The sequence below is a fragment of the Hemitrygon akajei genome, unplaced genomic scaffold (genome assembly GCF_048418815.1).
Source record: "Hemitrygon akajei unplaced genomic scaffold, sHemAka1.3 Scf000139, whole genome shotgun sequence".
Taxonomy (NCBI): Eukaryota; Metazoa; Chordata; class Chondrichthyes; order Myliobatiformes; family Dasyatidae; genus Hemitrygon; species Hemitrygon akajei.
In genome coordinates, this window is record NW_027332025.1 from 1,175,570 (window position 1) to 1,194,348 (window position 18,779).

Below are 18,779 nucleotides of genomic sequence, written 5' to 3' on the forward strand. Positions count from 1 at the left end.
CAGTTTAGAAAACGCGCTGGTGCAGTCAATCGCTCAGCGATTTGTTCACATCGTCAGCCCTAATTCCATAAATTATCCAGGTGCTGCTGTGTGATCAGATTAAATCGATTATTTCCTCAGCCCTGTTTCTTGGAGCACTGTAACTGCGGACTCGCAATAGAGTTGTAAAGTGTACCGAAGTTTCGACTCTCCATGCGGAACACGGCTGTCCTTTGTCTTCCAGCCAGAATTCACTCTGTCTACCACATCATCTGCTTTCGGATAGGAAGCCAACTCTGAATCAACGCAGTCAGGTTTCCCTCGATCCCTTGCCTTCTGACTTTCTGAATGAGTCCACTATGGGGAGCTGATGAAAAGCCTGAGCATAATTAATGCACCCACATCGACTGTTCTAATTCCTCTATTTGATTTATTTTCACTTTTTCAAATAACTCAATCTGGCTAATAAAGGACAACATGCCATATTGTTTCTCCTTAACCAGACTACGTTTCTCCAAATACACATAAATTCCTTCTTCGATTATCCTCTCCAGTAGTTTACCCACTACTGCTGTAAGACTGCCTGCTTATAATTAAAAGAAATATCCCTATTATATTTCGTCAACAAATGAATAACATTTTCCACTCTCCAATCATCTAGTTCTACCTCCGTGGCCAGCTAAGACACAAATATCCTGTCCAAAAGTGCAGCAATATTTTTGCTCGCCTTCCAAAATTACCTGGACTATATCTCTTTCGGCACCGGGGAATCATCTATCATAATGTTTTCCAAGTTTCCATCGCATCCTCTTTCTCAGCGTCGGCAGGTTCTGGCATATCTGCCATTTGACGCAGTGTTCACATTGACCTATGTATTCAGTGAGGAGCTTCACCGCCTCCTTGGACTCCAGACACAAGTTTTCCTCTTTTACATCTGATCTGCCCACACTCTCTCTGGTCATCTTTCTGTTCTTCACTTATCTTAGTGCATCTCTACTCCCCTTCTAACTTTGAAGTCCATTGTTAAATTCATTTTCTATCTACATTGTTACTCGCCCTAAGCCAATCTGATCCTTTCTTCCTGAACCTTAAGTATCTTTCTTCCTTCCTCTTGACAAGCTGTTCCAATTTCTTGTCAGCAAGGGTTACTTTCCGCTATCGTCCTTTCCCTGCCTCAATGAGGCAAGCTGTTACTGAACCTCATTTAAGTGTTTCCTGAACAATCTCCACATATGTGTTGTGCATTTCCCTGAGTACATCATTTTCCTATTTACCTTCCCAAGTTCCTGCCAGGTAGCCCGATATATCGCAATTAAATAATTCCATGCTGTCTGGTCCTATCCCCGTGCAGGGTGGATGTCGGGGAGTTCTCCCTGTCGTTCTGAAATGCTGACCCGCGGAGAGATCTGTCACCTGATCCGTTTCGTTATCTAATATTAGATACCGTATGGAAGTCCGCCTGTCTTCATATAGTGACATGAATCCTTCCAACACACAACTGAGGATTTCTGTCATAACCAAACCTTTTACCCTGGGGATGTGCCAAAGAATATTAGGGAATTTTCAGTTGCCCTTGCCAATAACATGACACGTGTCCAAGTTCCGCTTCCCGATTGGTACCTCCCTGTTTCAGTCGCCGTATTTATTTTTGTTCAACTTGTGGGCGGCTGTATAGAATACTCCAAACGGAGAGATAGCGTCCTTCATGTTTCTGTGTTCGTCGCACAGTCTATCAACAAACGAACGCTCCACATTGTCCTCCCTTTCTGCAGCTGCGATACTATCCCTGGTTTCCCATCGCACTCCCGTTACACTCTGTTACCCGACCCTGTCCATTTTGAAACACCTAAAACTCGGAAAGCCCTGAAGCCATCCCTGCCCTGTTGACACATTTCAGTGGCCATTGACATTGTCAATTTATAATTTCCTGTCAGACACATATCATGTTCAGATGTTCGCGCAACCAGCGTTTATTTAAGTACGTAAAATTAGTCTATGTACATAAGTGAATCTTATGTACCTTTCACAGACAGGCGAGTGTCTGTGATAGATTGTAACATAATTCAACCAATCTAACAATCACGCCAGCAGCATTGAGCGTTTGTATTGCTACCTACCTGAACTGTATCACGTCAGCAATCTTCCGCCAATTCTCCAATCCCCGGATGACCAGGCATATGAATGTTTGAATTTAAGACATACTTGCCAAGCCTGTTCATTGTAAACCGGCTTTATTTGAAAACTCCGCTGAATTGCCATTGGAGGCGGACGTTATCTACACAGATGGCCATTTAATGTAAACACACACTTCATTCCATTTCTCAGCTCCTCTCTGAATTTCCTCTGTGTCAGTGTATAGATACAAGTATTGGTGCACATGCTGATAAATTGTAACATGAACCCAAATTGTTGTAGGATGTATACCGGGGAACTCAAATATCTGTCCTCGTAAAAAAAGTTTTGCGCTTGCCATTTTAGAGAACGGGCTACATGGGGCATCCAAAATAATATGAAATTAGCTGATATAGAAAAAAGCAAAATCATCGATTTTCTGCGTTTTTCCACCTCGGCATCTTTCTGATTATCGCTGCTGTGCCGAAGTCTTCTGCGGACTCTATTTGCCACAACGATATGCCTTACGGTTAACCCGTTAAACAACAGGATTAAGCCGATTGGTAGCAATGGTGTTAAAATGCTCTCCAGTAATTCGTATCCTTTCCACACGGGTGAAGTAACGTATTCATATGTGGTGGTGCACCGCCACGGCGTGTTGTCAATGATGACGTAAGGTTCAATGACAAAGTAAAACGGGACCCCTGTCCCGCAGCTCACTATAACCACGGTCACGATAACCACCGTTGCTGTTCTCTCGGTGCAGTATCGCTCCCGCAACTTTTCGCAACATATTGCGATGAAGCGATCGAAGGTAAAACTGACCGTGAACCAAACAGAACAGTCCGTCATTACAGCCCGAAATACAAGTGTCAGAGCGCATACAGGAGTGATGAGCAGGGATTTGGAATAAATGTAGATATTGTTGGTCTGTTCCATTAAAACAGCAACGATAACCACCATCAGATCCGCTGTTGCCATTCCAACCAGGTAACGGGTGATGCATTTGGAGAGTCCACATTTTCCCCGAGAGAGGATCACAATCGCCGTTAAATTAACTGCAAGAAATTTGAAAAGAGATTAGAGATATGGTCATCTCCCTGCATGCCCGCATTCTACCGATGGTATGCAGGGTTGGGTCTTGGAAGTGGAAAGCGGGAGTCTGCGTCGCTGCACTCCGGCTGGGCAGGTTCGAGCAAAGAATCTGAGTTCCACGGCTCACGTACCGGTGAACGGACGATCGTCCCAGTAAACAACACCATTTCCATTACTAGAGGTGAAAGAGCTGAAGGGATTGTTTGCAGCCGTGACAAAGTGGAATCAAAAGATACAAAACACAATTTATCATTTACAGACCCGCGTGTCGGAAATAGACTGGACAGTCATTTAAATAAGCTGCTATGTTGTTTTAAGCTCGAAGTGTCTGCACTGATAGAAACTCGGACCTAGAAAAGCAGAGACCAGCATCACTTCAGAAAGCCTAGCGAGGTGAAATTATGAAACAATGTCAATATCGGCATATACGTAATTGACAAAAGAATAATCACTTCGAACAAAGTACGAAAATGAAAATAAAACTATCAGATGCCTGAAGCCTCCATTCCGGAAACACGTTTCAGCCGACGGTAGCATCTGTGCTCATTAACAGTGCGGATACCGCAGCAGAGTAACGACCGCACCATACATAAATTAACCAGCTCCGGCATTTACCGGCGACACCAACCGCTACAAGTGTGGGATAGAAAATGGCCGCGATGTGGTAAATCGCCGGATATCCCATATTCGTTCAGAAGCAGCGTTCAGTTGTACGGAACGTTTCAGCTGCTCAGATGGACTGGTGATCGGTTTAGCAGACTTTTATCGAGGAGAGAGCAATTCCACTGAGGTAATTAGCGTGGCGATCACGTCAGGGACATTAGTGACAACCAACTACACAAACATTTACGTTAAACTATTTTTACTCTCTCAATCCCCTTGTCATGAATTTGACTGCTCAAGGGATTTTGCAATGTAATTACTTTGAAACAAAATATGATGTGCTTTTTTACCATGTTATTTTCCATGATACCCGGCTTCAGCTATTTAAATGAAGATATATTTTGTCATTGTTGCTTTTAAATCAGGCATTTAGCTTGATGTCCATTTATTTGGAATATTTGACGGAGCACATTCGCTTCTGAAATTGAGGAAAGGAGTTTGTTCTGACGGGTGAAACAGAGAACACTTATTTATTAAAGGCGAACATTCATCATCTTTTCTTTCGTTCGTTCCAGTCATTCCGGACGGTGTGAGTGATGGAAATCACAGTGACAGCTGACATGTGTTACAATAAAATACACTGCACATTTTCCTCCAAACAATTTAAAAGATCCACAGCGATATTCCAGAGACCTGTCGTCAAAAAGGGAGAGTGTCCTCGGGAGATTAGCGAGGGCTGTGGATAGTTTGAAGACCAATGTTTTCCAGCGCACACATGGGCCGTTTGGCAGGAAGTTGACCTCTGCCAGTGAATGACTTGACCGCCCCATACCCGTGACCTGCGATGCAGTCTGTTTAACTTTAAAGATATTCTCAGACCTGCCACAATTCTACCACTATTTCTCCATCCATTCTCTGTTTGAACAAATATAGTAAGCAAAATCTTTGATCAATCAGTAGGTTCTCAGGCTGTTGTATCATTTGCCGCGAAGTTGTATTTTTTCCTCTTGATTTACTGTCAGGTATATTGCCTTTCGAGCGTCTCTGTGAGTCTGTGCAGAACAGCGGAAGTGTCCAAGCTCACCTGTCAATCACACTTCCTTCTGCTCCTGCAGTGCACCGCTCCGTGCCGATTGTGGTTCTCGTACCGATGAGCTGGCCTCGGCTTATTGGAGAGAGTCTCATCACTCTCTTTCCATTGTGGAACTCGTACTAATGTGCGGCCCTCGGTTGACTCGAGAGAGTATCACCTCAGCCTTCAAATTTATCCGTCCAAAGTGAATCACTTCGTACCTTTCAGGGTTGAGCTCCATCTGTAACTTCTCAGCGCTGCTCTGCGTCCTGTCACTGTCCTGCTGACTGTCACTCTGACTACCTTGTATACTAACCCTAATTCCACTAACCTCCACATCATTGCAAATACAATAAACCACCCTTCCACTTATTTATTCACATCATTTAAAGCACAAATATCCTGGGGTCTCAGAACAGATCTCTGCAGGACACCACTGGCACCAGCATCCGGGGAGAAAAAGCTCCACCGACAACTATCCTCTGCCTTCTGGGGCGTCAGTCCTGAATCCACAAGCCAACTTTCCCAGGATACCAAGCCTTCTGAAAGGTCCTAACAGGCTTAACCGTAAGTATAACCGTCACATCCTCACAGAATTGAACCAGGCTCGTGAGACATGATCTGCCCCTCACAACGCCATACTGACTCTCCAAAAATTAGGTAACGTTTCTCCAAATTCTCGCAAATCCTGTTTCTAAGAAAGTTCTCTGATAATTTGCCCATCACTGAAGTGGGACTCACCGCTTCACGCAGTCACTCAGGCTTTCTCCCGACCACACAAGAAGACGTATTTAACCTACTGTACTTTTTTTTAGAAGTTCCAGTACATCCTCTCTCTTAACCTCGGTATGTTGTCGCACATCGGACTGTTTAACGTCCTCCTCACAAATATCCCTCTGACTGGAGAATTCAGTTTTAATTCCGGACCTGCCCTTCGGACCTCAGGGGCTTGTTTCATCTTCTATCCCCGACCGGTCCTACACTCATTCCAGTCATCTTTTTTTACTTCACATACATCTCGAATGGCTTGGGGTTTTCCTGAAAGCCAATGCAGACCTTCTGTAGACGTTTCTAGTGATTTTTTTTTAAAGCTATTATTAATGCTTTTTGAGTTAGTGATTTAGATGCATATCATATTATTACTGAGTTAAGTATTGTATGTAATTAGTTTTTGCTACAACAAGTGTATGGGACATTGGAAAAAATGTTGAATTTCCCCATGGGGATGAATAAAGTATCTATCTATCTATCTATCTATCTATCTATCTATCTATCTATCTATCTATCTATCTATCTATCTATCTATCTATCTATCTATCTATCTAACTATCTAATTCCATTCTTCAGTTTGTCCCCGGCTACTTTGTAAATCTACAGTCATGTCTGATCCTTGTTTTCTAATCCTGAGCTCAGCTTCCTGAAGCTTCTCTCTTCCTCTTGACCAGATGTTTCACATCTCTGGTCAACCATTGTTCCTTCACCCTACCGTCCTTTCCCTGTCTGAATGGGACAAACCTATCCAGAACCCCGTGTAAATGCAGCCTAAAATATATTCACATTTCCGTCGTGCATTTTCCAGGACATATCCGTTCGTGATTTATGCTTTGATGTCCCAGCCTAATATCTTTATAATTCCACTTACACAGTTAATTACTTCGGGAAATGACACGGAGCTGTGGGACGAGAGCGGGTACAGTGATTAACTTGAACCCTGACAAGGGGCAGTGGGCAGAGAGTGTGGCAATGGAATGGGTATGGGGAATGACACGAGGTTGTGGGGACACAGCGGGGCATTGAGATTACTTGGTGACTGACGCGGGGTTGTGTCATCAATGTATGTAACCATTATACGAAAGGAGGGTGCTGGACCCCTTATGATATCCCTACCGACACAACCGATCGACAGACGGCGCAATAGACAATGCTCTAAACACCGTCCTTATACATCTGGAGAAGAAGGATGCTTATGTGGGAATGCTATTCTTGGACGACAGTTCAGTATTCAACACCAAAATTCCCCCCAGGCTCGACAGGAAGCTCAGAGATCCCGTCCTTGATCCTGCCTCTCAGGTCGCCAGCAGGTTGTCAGAGTGGGCTCCCTCAGCTCCACGCCTCTGACTTTCATCACAGGAGCATCTCAGGGCACTGTACTGAGTCCCTCCCTTACTCTTTATATACCAATGTCTGTATCGACACCCACAGCTCCAATCTGTTAATTAAATTTGCCAACGATACTATATTGATTGGACTAATCTCAAAAAATAACGAAGTGGCCTACAGGGAAGGAGTTATCTCTCTGACACAGTGCCGTCAAGTAAACAACCTCTCCCTCAGTGTCGCAAAAACAAAAGGGTCTGGTTGTTGATTACAGGAGGAATGGAGACGGGCTAACCCCTATTGACATCAATGGATCTGGGGTTGAGAGGGTGAACAGCTTTAAATTCCTCAGCATCCACATAACCGAGGACCTTACGTGGCCTGTACATACTGGCTGTGTGGTGAAAAAGGCACAACAGCTCACTTAGAGATAATAAGCTGTATTAGGCCGCTTTTCTCAGAAAGGATGGGCTAACACTTGAGTGAGATTAACAGAGGTTTATGAAAATGATTCCAGGATTGAATACCTTGTCATATAAAGTGATTTTGATGGGTAATACAATTTAAATCTATCGAAAGTCCCCGATGGTATGGATGTGGAGGGGCTGTGTTCTATGGGTGGGAGAGTCTTTTTCTGAATTGAGCGTCGTTCATTTGCAACGTTGATGATATTAGCCAGAGAGTGGTGAATCTATGGAATTCGTTGCCACAGGCAGCTGTAGAGGCCAAGACTTTGTGCTTATATAAGACAGAGGTTGATAGATTCTTGACGTCAGGACATGACGGAATATAGGGAGAAAACCGGAGATTGGGTCTGAGAGGAAAGTTGGATCAGCCATGATGAAATGGCGGAGTAAACTCGATACCCTAACTCAGCTCCCATGTCTTTTGGTCTTATGTTTAATATCTATCTCTCAGTTGTATTGTATCTGGCTGATCTGGTTCATACATTGCAAACTCTATTGCGCCGTTCATAATTTTGCACTGCACCGACCCTGTCTAAAGTTCATGTCTTTTTCTTTAAAATATAGGTCCACTATTTATATAATTAATTCTTCTACCTTTAATGATGAAGGAGCGAGCGACTGTCTATACAGGGTATGTCAACCTATAATAATTATTACTATATTTTACTTGTTTCTCAGCTCAAGCTGGTATGACGAGTAGAGCCATCGCGAAGCACACTCATTTCTCAGTTTGCTAGGAAATTGTTTGCTCAAATCGCTGGGATGTCTTCTCTGGACGGACATGAGTGGTTCACTTGATCTTCCATAGTGACCATTTCTTCACGTTTCAGGATTGTGCTCTCATTTGAGTTTAGTGCTGTGTATTTTGTATTAGTTTTACACATGCCGGCATGAAGTGCTCAATTCTGGTTTCGTTAAGAAAAACATTTCCTGAGGAGAACTTTTTTTAATTAACACCCCTCCCCATCTCCCAGTTTCACCAATGGAGTACCGCTTTGTTATTCTGTCTCCCTGCCCACTACACCTCTTACCCTGACTTATCATCTTTTTCCAAAAAAGGCAATAATTCAAGAGTATCGTGGATAGAAGTGAGGAAAGATGCCATTATTAATGAGAAAATGTGCTTTGGAAGCTGGAACGCCTGCAGGTAGATAAGACTCCTGGACCAGATGATGTACACCCCAATGTTCAGAAAGAGGTAGCTGAAGAGTTTGTGAAGGCATTAGAGTCATGAAACATTACAACACAGTCTAGTCTGTGCCAATCCATTAATCTGCCTAGTTCCAGCAACCTCCAACGGGACCACAGTCATCCATTCCCTCCCATCCATTTACCCATCCAAACATCTCTGAAATGTTGAAAATCGACACTGCCACTTGCTCTGGCAGCACATTCCACATTCCCACCGCCTCTGAGAGGAGAAATTACCCCTCATTTTGCTCTTAGAGAATGAGTAATGATCTTTCAAGAGTGTCTCGATTTTCGAAAGCTTCTGGCGAACTAGGAAGTTGCAAATGTCACCCCACACTTTAAGAAGGAAGGGAGGCAGAAGAAAGGAAATTATAGAACAGTTAGTCAGTGGTTGGATTCCATTAAGGATGATTTTAGGGGTATTTAGCGGAAGCAAACGTTGGCCAAATTCAGCATGGTTTTCTTCAGGGTATATATTGTCTGACAACTCTCTTGGAATTCTTTGAAAAATAACAAGCAGAATAGACATAGGAGAGGCCGTGGATATTTTTCTGATGGTTTTAAGGACTTGCTGCACATGAGGCTGCCAAACAAGATCACAGGTCACGGTATTACAGGAAAGATACTGGCACGGATCGAAGATTGGTTTACGGCATGAGGCAAAGAGTTAGAACAATGCGAGCCTATTCTGTTTGCTACCGGTAACCAATGGCGTTCCTCTGGAGTCGGTAATGAGATTGCTTCTGTTCATGTTAAAATCAACGATTTGGATGACAGAGTTGGTGGCTTGGTGACAGACTTTGTCGTTGCTACGAAGGTAGGTGCCGGATAGGCAGCTTAGAGCAAAGTGGGTGTCTGCAGAAGGACTCAGACAGGTTTGAAGAACAGACAATGAAGTGACAGATGAAATACAGTGTAGGGACTGCGGTCTGCAGTCAGGTACTCAGGTTCACTCAGTATAATGTTGCACGAACATTATTAGCAAAACACTCCGACACAATATGGGTTTCATTTTGTTACAGACAAAAATGCCAGTTTGGTGGATAAGTGTGCTGATACCCCTCGCTATCTGTAAAAACTGTGACGAGAGCCAAAGGTTTATTCAATATGGACTGTGCCTTTAAAAAGAGGGAGTGGGTGTACACCGATTCAGAGGGAGAGAGCACCGAACAGCCCGTGAGTCGCCATGGTTACGGAAGGGCGGAGCTATGTAATGGACAGCTGGTGTTCAGCATATTTGGGATGTATACAAGGTCAGTTGGCTTTTCAGACCGTTACACGGATACACGGAAGACACGGAAAGAAATACAGAAGAAATAGACACTAGATGAGCTTTCAGTTCCCACGGAAGGGTTTTACTCGCAGTGTGGAAAAGGGGAGACCGGTGGAAGGCTATCGGTGTGTTTAACCCTTGCCTGGGTTGACAGCTTAACCGCGTGAAGACGGTAACCTTTTGTGTGGTCACAGCTGGTAAAATTAACAGGACTTCGGAGGACAACGGAAAGATCGACGGCATCGGCTTACTTGGAAAACAAATCACCTCTCGCTCTCTCTCTCTCCGCAATTCTACTCAACTTAATATCACGAACTGAACTGACGTCATTCCTATACCATCGTAAGACTGTATCGTTTACCAACTAAGCTGAAGAAGTTTGGTGTTTTATATTTACACATTTATATATGCATAATTAAGTAAAGTAAAGTCAAGTCAAGTCACTTTTATTGTCATTTCGAGCATAACTGCTGGTACAGTACATAGTAAAAATGAGACAACGTTTTTCAGGACCATGGTGTTACATGACACAGTCCAAAAACTAGACTGAACTACGTAAAAAAAAAACAGCAACAACAACACAGAGAAACTACACTAGATTACAGACCTACACAGGACTGTATAACGTGCACAAAACAGTGCATACATTACAATAAATAATAAACAGGACAATAGGGCAAGGTGTCAGTCCAGGCTTCGGGTATTGAGGAGACTGATAGCTTGGGGGAAGAAACTGTTACATAGTCTGGTCGTGAGAGCCCGAATGCTTCGGTGCCTTTTCCCAGACGGCAGGAGGGAGAAGAGGTTGTATGAGGGGTGCATGGGGTCCTTCATAATGCTGTTTCCTTTGCGGAAGCAGCGTGTGGTGTACGTGTCCGTGATGGCGGGAAGAGTGACCCCGATGATCTTCTCAGCTGACCTCACTATCTGCTGCAGGGTCTTGCGATCCGAAATGGTGCTACTTCCGAACCAGGCAGTGATGCAGCTGCTCAGGATGCTCTCAATACAACCCCTGTCGAACGTGATGAGGATGGAGGGGGGAGAGTGGGAGATAGACTTCCCTCAGCCTTCGCAGAAAGTAGAGACGCTGCTGGGCTTTCTTTGCTTGGAGTTGGTGTTGAGGTACCAGATGAATTTTCCGTCAGGTGAACACCAAGAAATTTCGTGCTTTTTACGATCTCTGCAGAGGAACCGTCGCTCTTCAGCGGGGAATGGTCGCTCTGTGCCCTCCTGAAGTCAACAACCATCTCTTTAGTTTGTTCACATTAAGAGACAGGTTACTGGTCTCTGCACCAGTCCGTCAGTCGCTCTGCTAACATGTTTGATTTGTTTTGGTTTAATATTGCTATATCACGTAGATACTAATAAATAGTGTTTTGTTTGTAGCAGATTTCAGAGAGAAATTATCGGATGCAGAAGTGGGCTGAGAAGTGGCAGATGGAGTTCAACACAGAGAAGTGTGAGGTGGTACACTTTGGAAGGACAACCTACAAGGCAGAGTAGAAAGTAAATGTCAGGAAACTTGGTATTGTGGGAGACCAGAGGGATCTGGAGTTACAATTTAAGGTGGGAGGCCGGGTTTAAGGGTCGGCACAACATTGTAGGCCAGAAATCCTGAACTGTGATTTACTATTCTATGTTCTATGTTCTAAAACCAGACTCCTGTGTTTTCCATTTCTGATGGTTCTTTTAACTCGTTACGGGGTATGTTGAAAATTGGGGGCTGGTCCGGGATATAGAAAAAAACTTGTTTTGAGCCATTCTAAATTTGCTGGAGGCTTAATTGAGTGATTAGTGGTTTATCTTAAATTTATGTTTCCTTGCGTGGAAAATCAGCAGCAATGGAGATTGAGGTTGGTAGGTTTCTGTGGAACCATCCCCTGAAATATGAGAGGATGCTAAGAGAGATATGCAGTTGTGAATTACTCATCAGCTAAAACTTAAGGTGAGCACTAGAATGAGGATGTACATAATACAGGCGTTAATAGCAAAGCATTGTATATCCAAGGGAACGTTTGAAGAGGATATGTGGGAAATGTTGTTTAAAGTAAACCTACTAAGGCTGAGGTTCAGCTTCGGTTAGAAAAATTAAAGGGGTAGGATGAGAAAGTGGCTGAGACCCTCTCAGGGTCTGATTAGTCAGCAGACGAGTTTGCTTTAACCCATGAGGTTCAGTTTTTCCTGAATGAGAGCCTCAAAGAGAGTAGCTGGGGTAATCAGGGTGAACTGGAATTTGAAATTGGGGCTAGTAATGAAAGCGTAGAAGAGGCAGCTTGCCCGATTGCCTGTGTTCAGGTTCTTGAAGCACTTGTGAATTTACAGGGTATTGCGCCTTGTGTTGGAACTCAGTTAAGGTCTGAGGTGTCGGAGTCGGTTGAAAAGGAATACAGTCCTTTTGTGTCAGCTGGACTTGGTTCAGTGAATAAGGGGCTAACCTTGTTAGCAGCGGAAATTGAGGATTCTCAGTCAGCTGAGTTAGACAGTTTTCTAAAAGTTGGTGATGAGATGAAAACTGGTGAGGTGAATGTTATTGAAGATATTGAGAAGGGTGCTGTTTCTGGTTTTTTGAATAAAGTACCTGTGAAGTCTAGATTGGGTTCAAGACCTTTGACCTTGCTGACAGAAACAGCTCTCTCAGATGCTGAGACAGTACACGTTGGTTCGTTTAACTATGTTTTTGAATTTAAAGATAAACAACTTGGTGATGTTGTTCAAGTTTGTGAATTGGAGAGACGGGGCTCGGAGACTTCTCAAAACAAAGGGAAGTGTTGATTTGACCAAGAGAGGTCATCGGCATGTGTTCTTATGGAAACATATAGAACTAATGATCTTGGAGATAGAATTAATGACTTGTTTGGAGCAAAGGATTTCTTTGGAAGTTCAGCGAATGGGCTTAGTTTAGAAAACACGAGTGAGGAGTTAGTTACTGTGCAGGATAAATTTCAGGCCGAACGTGAAATACCTGTTGGGGCTGATCACGTGATGGCTAAATATTCTGTAGTGAAGTGGAAATGAGAAAATGTGTGATCAAACGCCATTTTGAAGAGAACGGGGTTTTGGTTTTGCAGGAATTTGGTTTTGTAACAAAGTATGTGAAAGGTAAAGACAATGACATGGTGGATTGATTGTCTGGAAGATAAGTTTAAGAATGAAATAGAAACTATTATTTTTATACACTTCTCTAGTCTGCTATATGTTAATCATGTATGTATTGCTTCATATTCTGTAATCATAATTTTGACAGCAATTTTGTTCGTTGATCAAACTTTTTTTGCCCAACCGGAGGGAGGTTTGACAAGATGCTAAGCGTTATTCAATATGGATGTGCCTTTAAAAAAGGAGAGAATGGGTGTACACTGATTCAGAAAGAGAGAGAGGGAGCACCGAACAGCTCGTGAGTCTCCATGGTTACGGAAGGGCGGGGCTATACAATGGGTAGCTGGCGTTCAGCATGTTTGGGATACATACAAGGTCAGCTGGCTTGTCACACAGACACACGGACGTCACGGACGGAAATAAAGAAGAAATAGACACTGGATGAGCTTTCACTGCCCTCTAAAGGGTGGGTTTTGCTCGCAGTGTGGAAAAGGGGTGACCAGTGGAATTCTATCGGTGTGTTTAACCCTGGACTGGGTTGATCGCTTTACCGCGTGAAGACGGTACCCTTTTGTGTGATCACAGTCGGTAACTTTAACAGGACTTCGGAGGACAACGGAAAGTTCGACGGCATCGGCTTACTTGGAAAACAAATCACCTCTCGCTCTCTCTCTACTCACATCTACTCAATTTAATATCACGAACTGAACTGACGTCATTCCTATACCATTGTAAGACTGTATCATTTACCACCTAAGCTTGAGGAAGTTTGCGGTTTTATATTTACACACTTATATCTGCAGAAACTCTGCTAACCTGTTGGATTTATCTTGTTTTCTATTACTATATTACATATAGAACATAAAACATAGAATAGCACATTACAGCCCCTTCGGCCCACAGTGTTTTGCCGACCTTCAAACACTGCTTCCCACATAAAAACTAACAACCCCCCCCCCCCCACATTAAGTTCCTCAATATACGTGTCTAGTAGTCTCTCAAACATCACTAGTGTATCTGCCTCCATCACTGACTCCGGCAGTGTATTCCACGCACCAATCACTCTCTGAGTGAAAAACCTTCCTCTAATATCCCCCTTGAACTTCCCTCCCCTTACCTTAAAGCCATGTCTTCTTGTACTGACCAGTATCGTGGTAAATCTCCTCTGTACCCTTTCCAATGCTTGCACACCCTTCCTATAGTGAGGCGACCAGAACTGGTCACAATACTCTAAGTGTGGCCTAAGTAGAGTTTTATACAGCTGCATCATTACATCGCGACTCTTAAACTCTATCCCTCGACTTATGAAACCTAACGCCCCATAAGCTTTCTTAACTATCCTATCTACCTGTGACGCAACTTCCAGGGATCTGTGGACATGTACCCCCGGCTCCCTCTGCTCCTCCACACTACCAAATATCCTGCCATTTACTTTGTACTCTGCCTTGGAGTTTGTCCTTCCAAAGTGTACCACCTCACACTCCTAGCAATGTCTCTCTGCAATCTTCGACAATCCTCTACACTATCAACAACACCACCAACCTTTGTGTCGTCTGCAAACTTGCCAACCCACCCTTCTACTCCCACATCTAGGTCGTTAATAAAAATCACAAAAAGTAGAGGTCCCTGAACAGATCCTTGTGGGAGACCACTCGTGACAACCCTCCAATCTGAATGTACTCCCTCCACCACGACCCTCTGCCTTCTGCAGGCAAGCCAATTCTGAATCCACCTGGACAAACTTCCCTGGATTCCATGCCTTCTGACTTTCTGAATAAGCCTACCATGTAGAACCTTGTCAAATGCATTACTGAATTCCATGTAGATCACATCCACTGCACAACCCTTATCTATATGCCTGTTCACCTCCTCAAAGAACTCTATCAGGCTTGTTAGGCACGAACTGCCCTTCACAAAGCCATGCTGACTGTCCCTGATCAGTACATGATTCTCTAAATACCCATAGATCCTAACTCTAAGAATCTTTTCAAACAGCTTTCCCACCACAGACCTAAGACTCACTGGTCTATAATTACCTGGACTACCCCTACTACGTTTTTGAACAAGGGGGCAACATTCGCCTCCCTCCAATCCTCTGGTACCATTCCCGTGGTTAACGAGGACATAAAGAACCTAGCCAGAGGTTCAGCAATCTCTTCCCTTGCCTCGTGGAGCAAGGGGAATAATCCTGGGGAATATTCCGTCAGGCCCCGGGGACTTATTCCTCCTAATGTATTTTAACAACTCCAACACCTCCTCTCCCTTAATATTAACATGCTCCAGAACATCAACCTCACTCCGATTGTCCTCACCGTCATCAAGTTCCCTCTTAGTGGTGAAAACCGAAGAGAAGTATTCATTGAGGACCTCGCTCACTTCCACAGCCTCCAGGCACATCTTCCCACTTTTATCTCTAATCGGTCCTACCTTCACTCCTGTCATCCTTTTGTTCTTCACTTAATTGAAGAATGCCTTGGGGTTTTCCTTTACCCTACTCGCCAAGGCCTTCTCATGCCCCCTTCTTGCTCTTCTCAGCCCCTTCTTAAGCTCCTTTCTTGCTACCCTATATTCCTATAAGATTCCGGAGCTTCAAATATGCAGGGGTGATAACTCTCCAGCGGCCAGAGAACAACCATTGCCGAAGAGTAGGACCACACGGACACGTGAAGATCGGGAACATGGGGATCGGAAGATGATGAGAGACATTGATCGTGTGGATAGTCAAAGGCTTTTCCCCAGGGCTGAAATGGTTGCCACAAGAGGACACAGGTTGAAGGTCCGGGATGGCGGTAGAGCGGAGATGTCAGGGGTCAGTTTTTATTTTACTCAGAGAGTGGTGATTGCGTGAAATACGCTGCCGGCAACAGTGGTGGAGGCGGGTATGATTGGGTCTTTTTAAGAGACTTTTGGATAGGTACATGGAGGTTAGAAAAGTTGAGGGCTATAGGTAGGCTTAGTCATTTCTAAGGTAGGGACATGTTCGGCACAACTTTGTGGGCCGAAGACCCTGTATTGTGCTGTAGATTTTCTATGTTTTCTATGTTTCTATGGAATGCCTGGCCAGCGTAGACTCTTTTCCCGGGTAATACCTTTTCCCTTCACTGACTGTTCATGGAGTGTTCGGGTTTCCAGTAGGGTGCACACAGGAAGATAGTGTGTAAATCTACGTGCTTTTAATAGAAATAATAAAATATACTTGTTGGTAAATACAGATATTCTGTATCTCATTGATCATTGTTACAAGGGATGATTCTTGTCACAGTGTCGTCCATCATTTTCCATGGTCTTTCTCTACCCTCCTCTAGTTTTCGCTACCTCACCAGTCTCTGTCCCTGTCTCTTTCTCCCCAGTCCCTCTCTCCCGTCTCTGTGTCCAGAGTCGACTCCTTTCCGGGGTAATACCTTTTATCTCCATTGACTGTTCATGGAGTGTCCGGGGTTCTCGTATGGTGCAGACAGGCAGATAGCATGTGAATCTACCTGCATTTTAGTTGAAATAATAAGTTACTTATTGGTTAAGACAGCTTCTCTGTACCTCACTGATCATTATTAATATGGGTGATTTTTGCAACAGTGACGTCCATCATTAACATTGCCCACTAACAGGACGGGACCTCTACACAGTGTTACCATCGGGCAGGAGATACAGAAGCCTGAAAGCTCAGGCTCAGCGATTCAGGAACAGTTATTTTTCCCCGCTGCCACCTGTATCTCAGTTTCGTTTTCTCTATATTTATTTATCCTGTATTTCATTGTACTGTTACCGTAAAATTAACAATTTAGCAACGTATGTCTGTGATATTAAATCTGGTTCTGATTTTTTAAATGTACCTTTGAAACCTTTGATTCTGATTCAGAAGTGGGGGGGGGGGGGATGTGTTAGATCGAACTTAAATTAGTTGAAAGCCTATCAGAACCTCGTGTACTGTGCTGTAATATTCCATGTTCTGTGTTCGACCGAGCGTACCGTATCTTGCTATAGTTCAGTGAATCGATTAATTATTTAAAGCTACAGCGCCTTGCCTTTCCAGACTACTCTCAATGCGTCGGATAATAATGTGCAGGAGAATAAAAAAAAATAGGCCATAAATATCAGTACCGACGGCTGGATGATCTCGATAGCTTTGGTTCCAAGGGACTCGCTAAGTACTATGTAATGATGAATTGCCCTCGGTGTTCAGACTACGCTGGTCATGGGGTATGAAGGGAAGTATCTGGAAGTATCAGGACCATTAGCGATAGTCAGTATAGGCCCGTGCGGAGTAGGTCATGTCTAACCCACCTCACAGAGCTTTACGGGGTAGTTACCAGGAATGGTGTGGAAGGCAAGGCAGTGGATGCCGTCTAACAGGGACTTCAGCAAGGAATTTCTCTTGGTTCCGTATGGGAGGCTGCTCAAGAATGTTCAGTCGCTTGCCTTTCATGATTATCTATTAAACTGCAGTCGCCATTGACTACGTTGGGGAAACTAGAGTGTGGTAATAAATGGTTGTCTGTCTGATTGGGGACCAGTGACGAGTGGAGTGCCGCACGGATTTTTGCTGTCATCGTTGTTTTTTGTTTGTCATCTATATCAACGATCTGGATAATGATGTCGTTAACTGAATCAGCAAACTGCCGATGACAGCAGCATTACCTGTGTAGTTGACAGCGAGGAAGAGTACCAGAGCCTGGTACCGGAAAAGGGATCTGGACCAGCCGGAACAATGGGCTAAAAAACAATATCGGATTTAACGCAGACAAGTGTCAGATGTTGCCCTTTGGGAGGAGCAGCCACGATTGGTCTGACACAATGAGAAATAAGGCACTGAGAAGTACGATAGAACAAGCGAATCTGGGAATGCAGGTCCATAATTCAATGAAAGTTGCGCCACAGTTAGACAGGGTCGTAAAAAAAAGCTTTTTGCACTTCGGCCTTCACAGAGCAAGGTAGTGAGTACAGGAGTTGGGACTTTACGCTGCTGTGGTTTACGGAGTTATTGGGGCCCAGTTTGAGCCTTCACAGAGCAAGGTAGTGAGTACAGGAGTTGGGACTTTATGTTGCTGTGGTTTACGGAGTTATTGGGGCCCAGTTTGAGCCTTCACAGAGCAAGGTAGTGAGTACAGGAGTTGGGACTTTACGTTGCTGTGGTTTACGGAGTTATTGGGGCCCAGTTTGAGCCTTCACAGAGCAAGGTAGTGAGTACAGGAGTTGGGACTTTACGTTGCTGTGGTTTACGGAGTTATTGGGGCCCAGTTTGAGCCTTCACAGAGCAAGGTAGTGAGTACAGGAGTTGGGACTTTACGTTGCTGTGGTTTACGGAGTTATTGGGGCCCAGTTTGAGCCTTCACAGAGCAAGGTAGTGAGTACAGGAGTTGGGACTTTACGTTGCTGTGGTTTACGGAGTTATTGGGGCCCAGTTTGAGCCTTCACAGAGCAAGGTAGTGAGTACAGGAGATGGGACTTTACGCTGCTGTGGTTTACGGAGTTATTGGGGCCCAGTTTGAGCCTTCACGGAGCAAGGTAGTGAGTACAGGAGATGGGACTTTACGGTGCTGTGGTTTACGGAGTTATTGGGGCCCAGTTTGAGCCTTCACAGAGCAAGGTAGTGAGTACAGGAGATGGGACTTTACGTTGCTGTTGTTTACGGAGTTATTGGGGCCCAGTTTGAGCCTTCACAGAGCAAGGTAGTGAGTACAGGAGATGGGACTTTACGCTGCTGTGGTTTACGGAGTTATTGGGGCCCAGTTTGAGCCTTCACAGAGCAAGGTAGTGAGTACAGGAGATGGGACTTTACGTTGCTGTGGTTTACGGA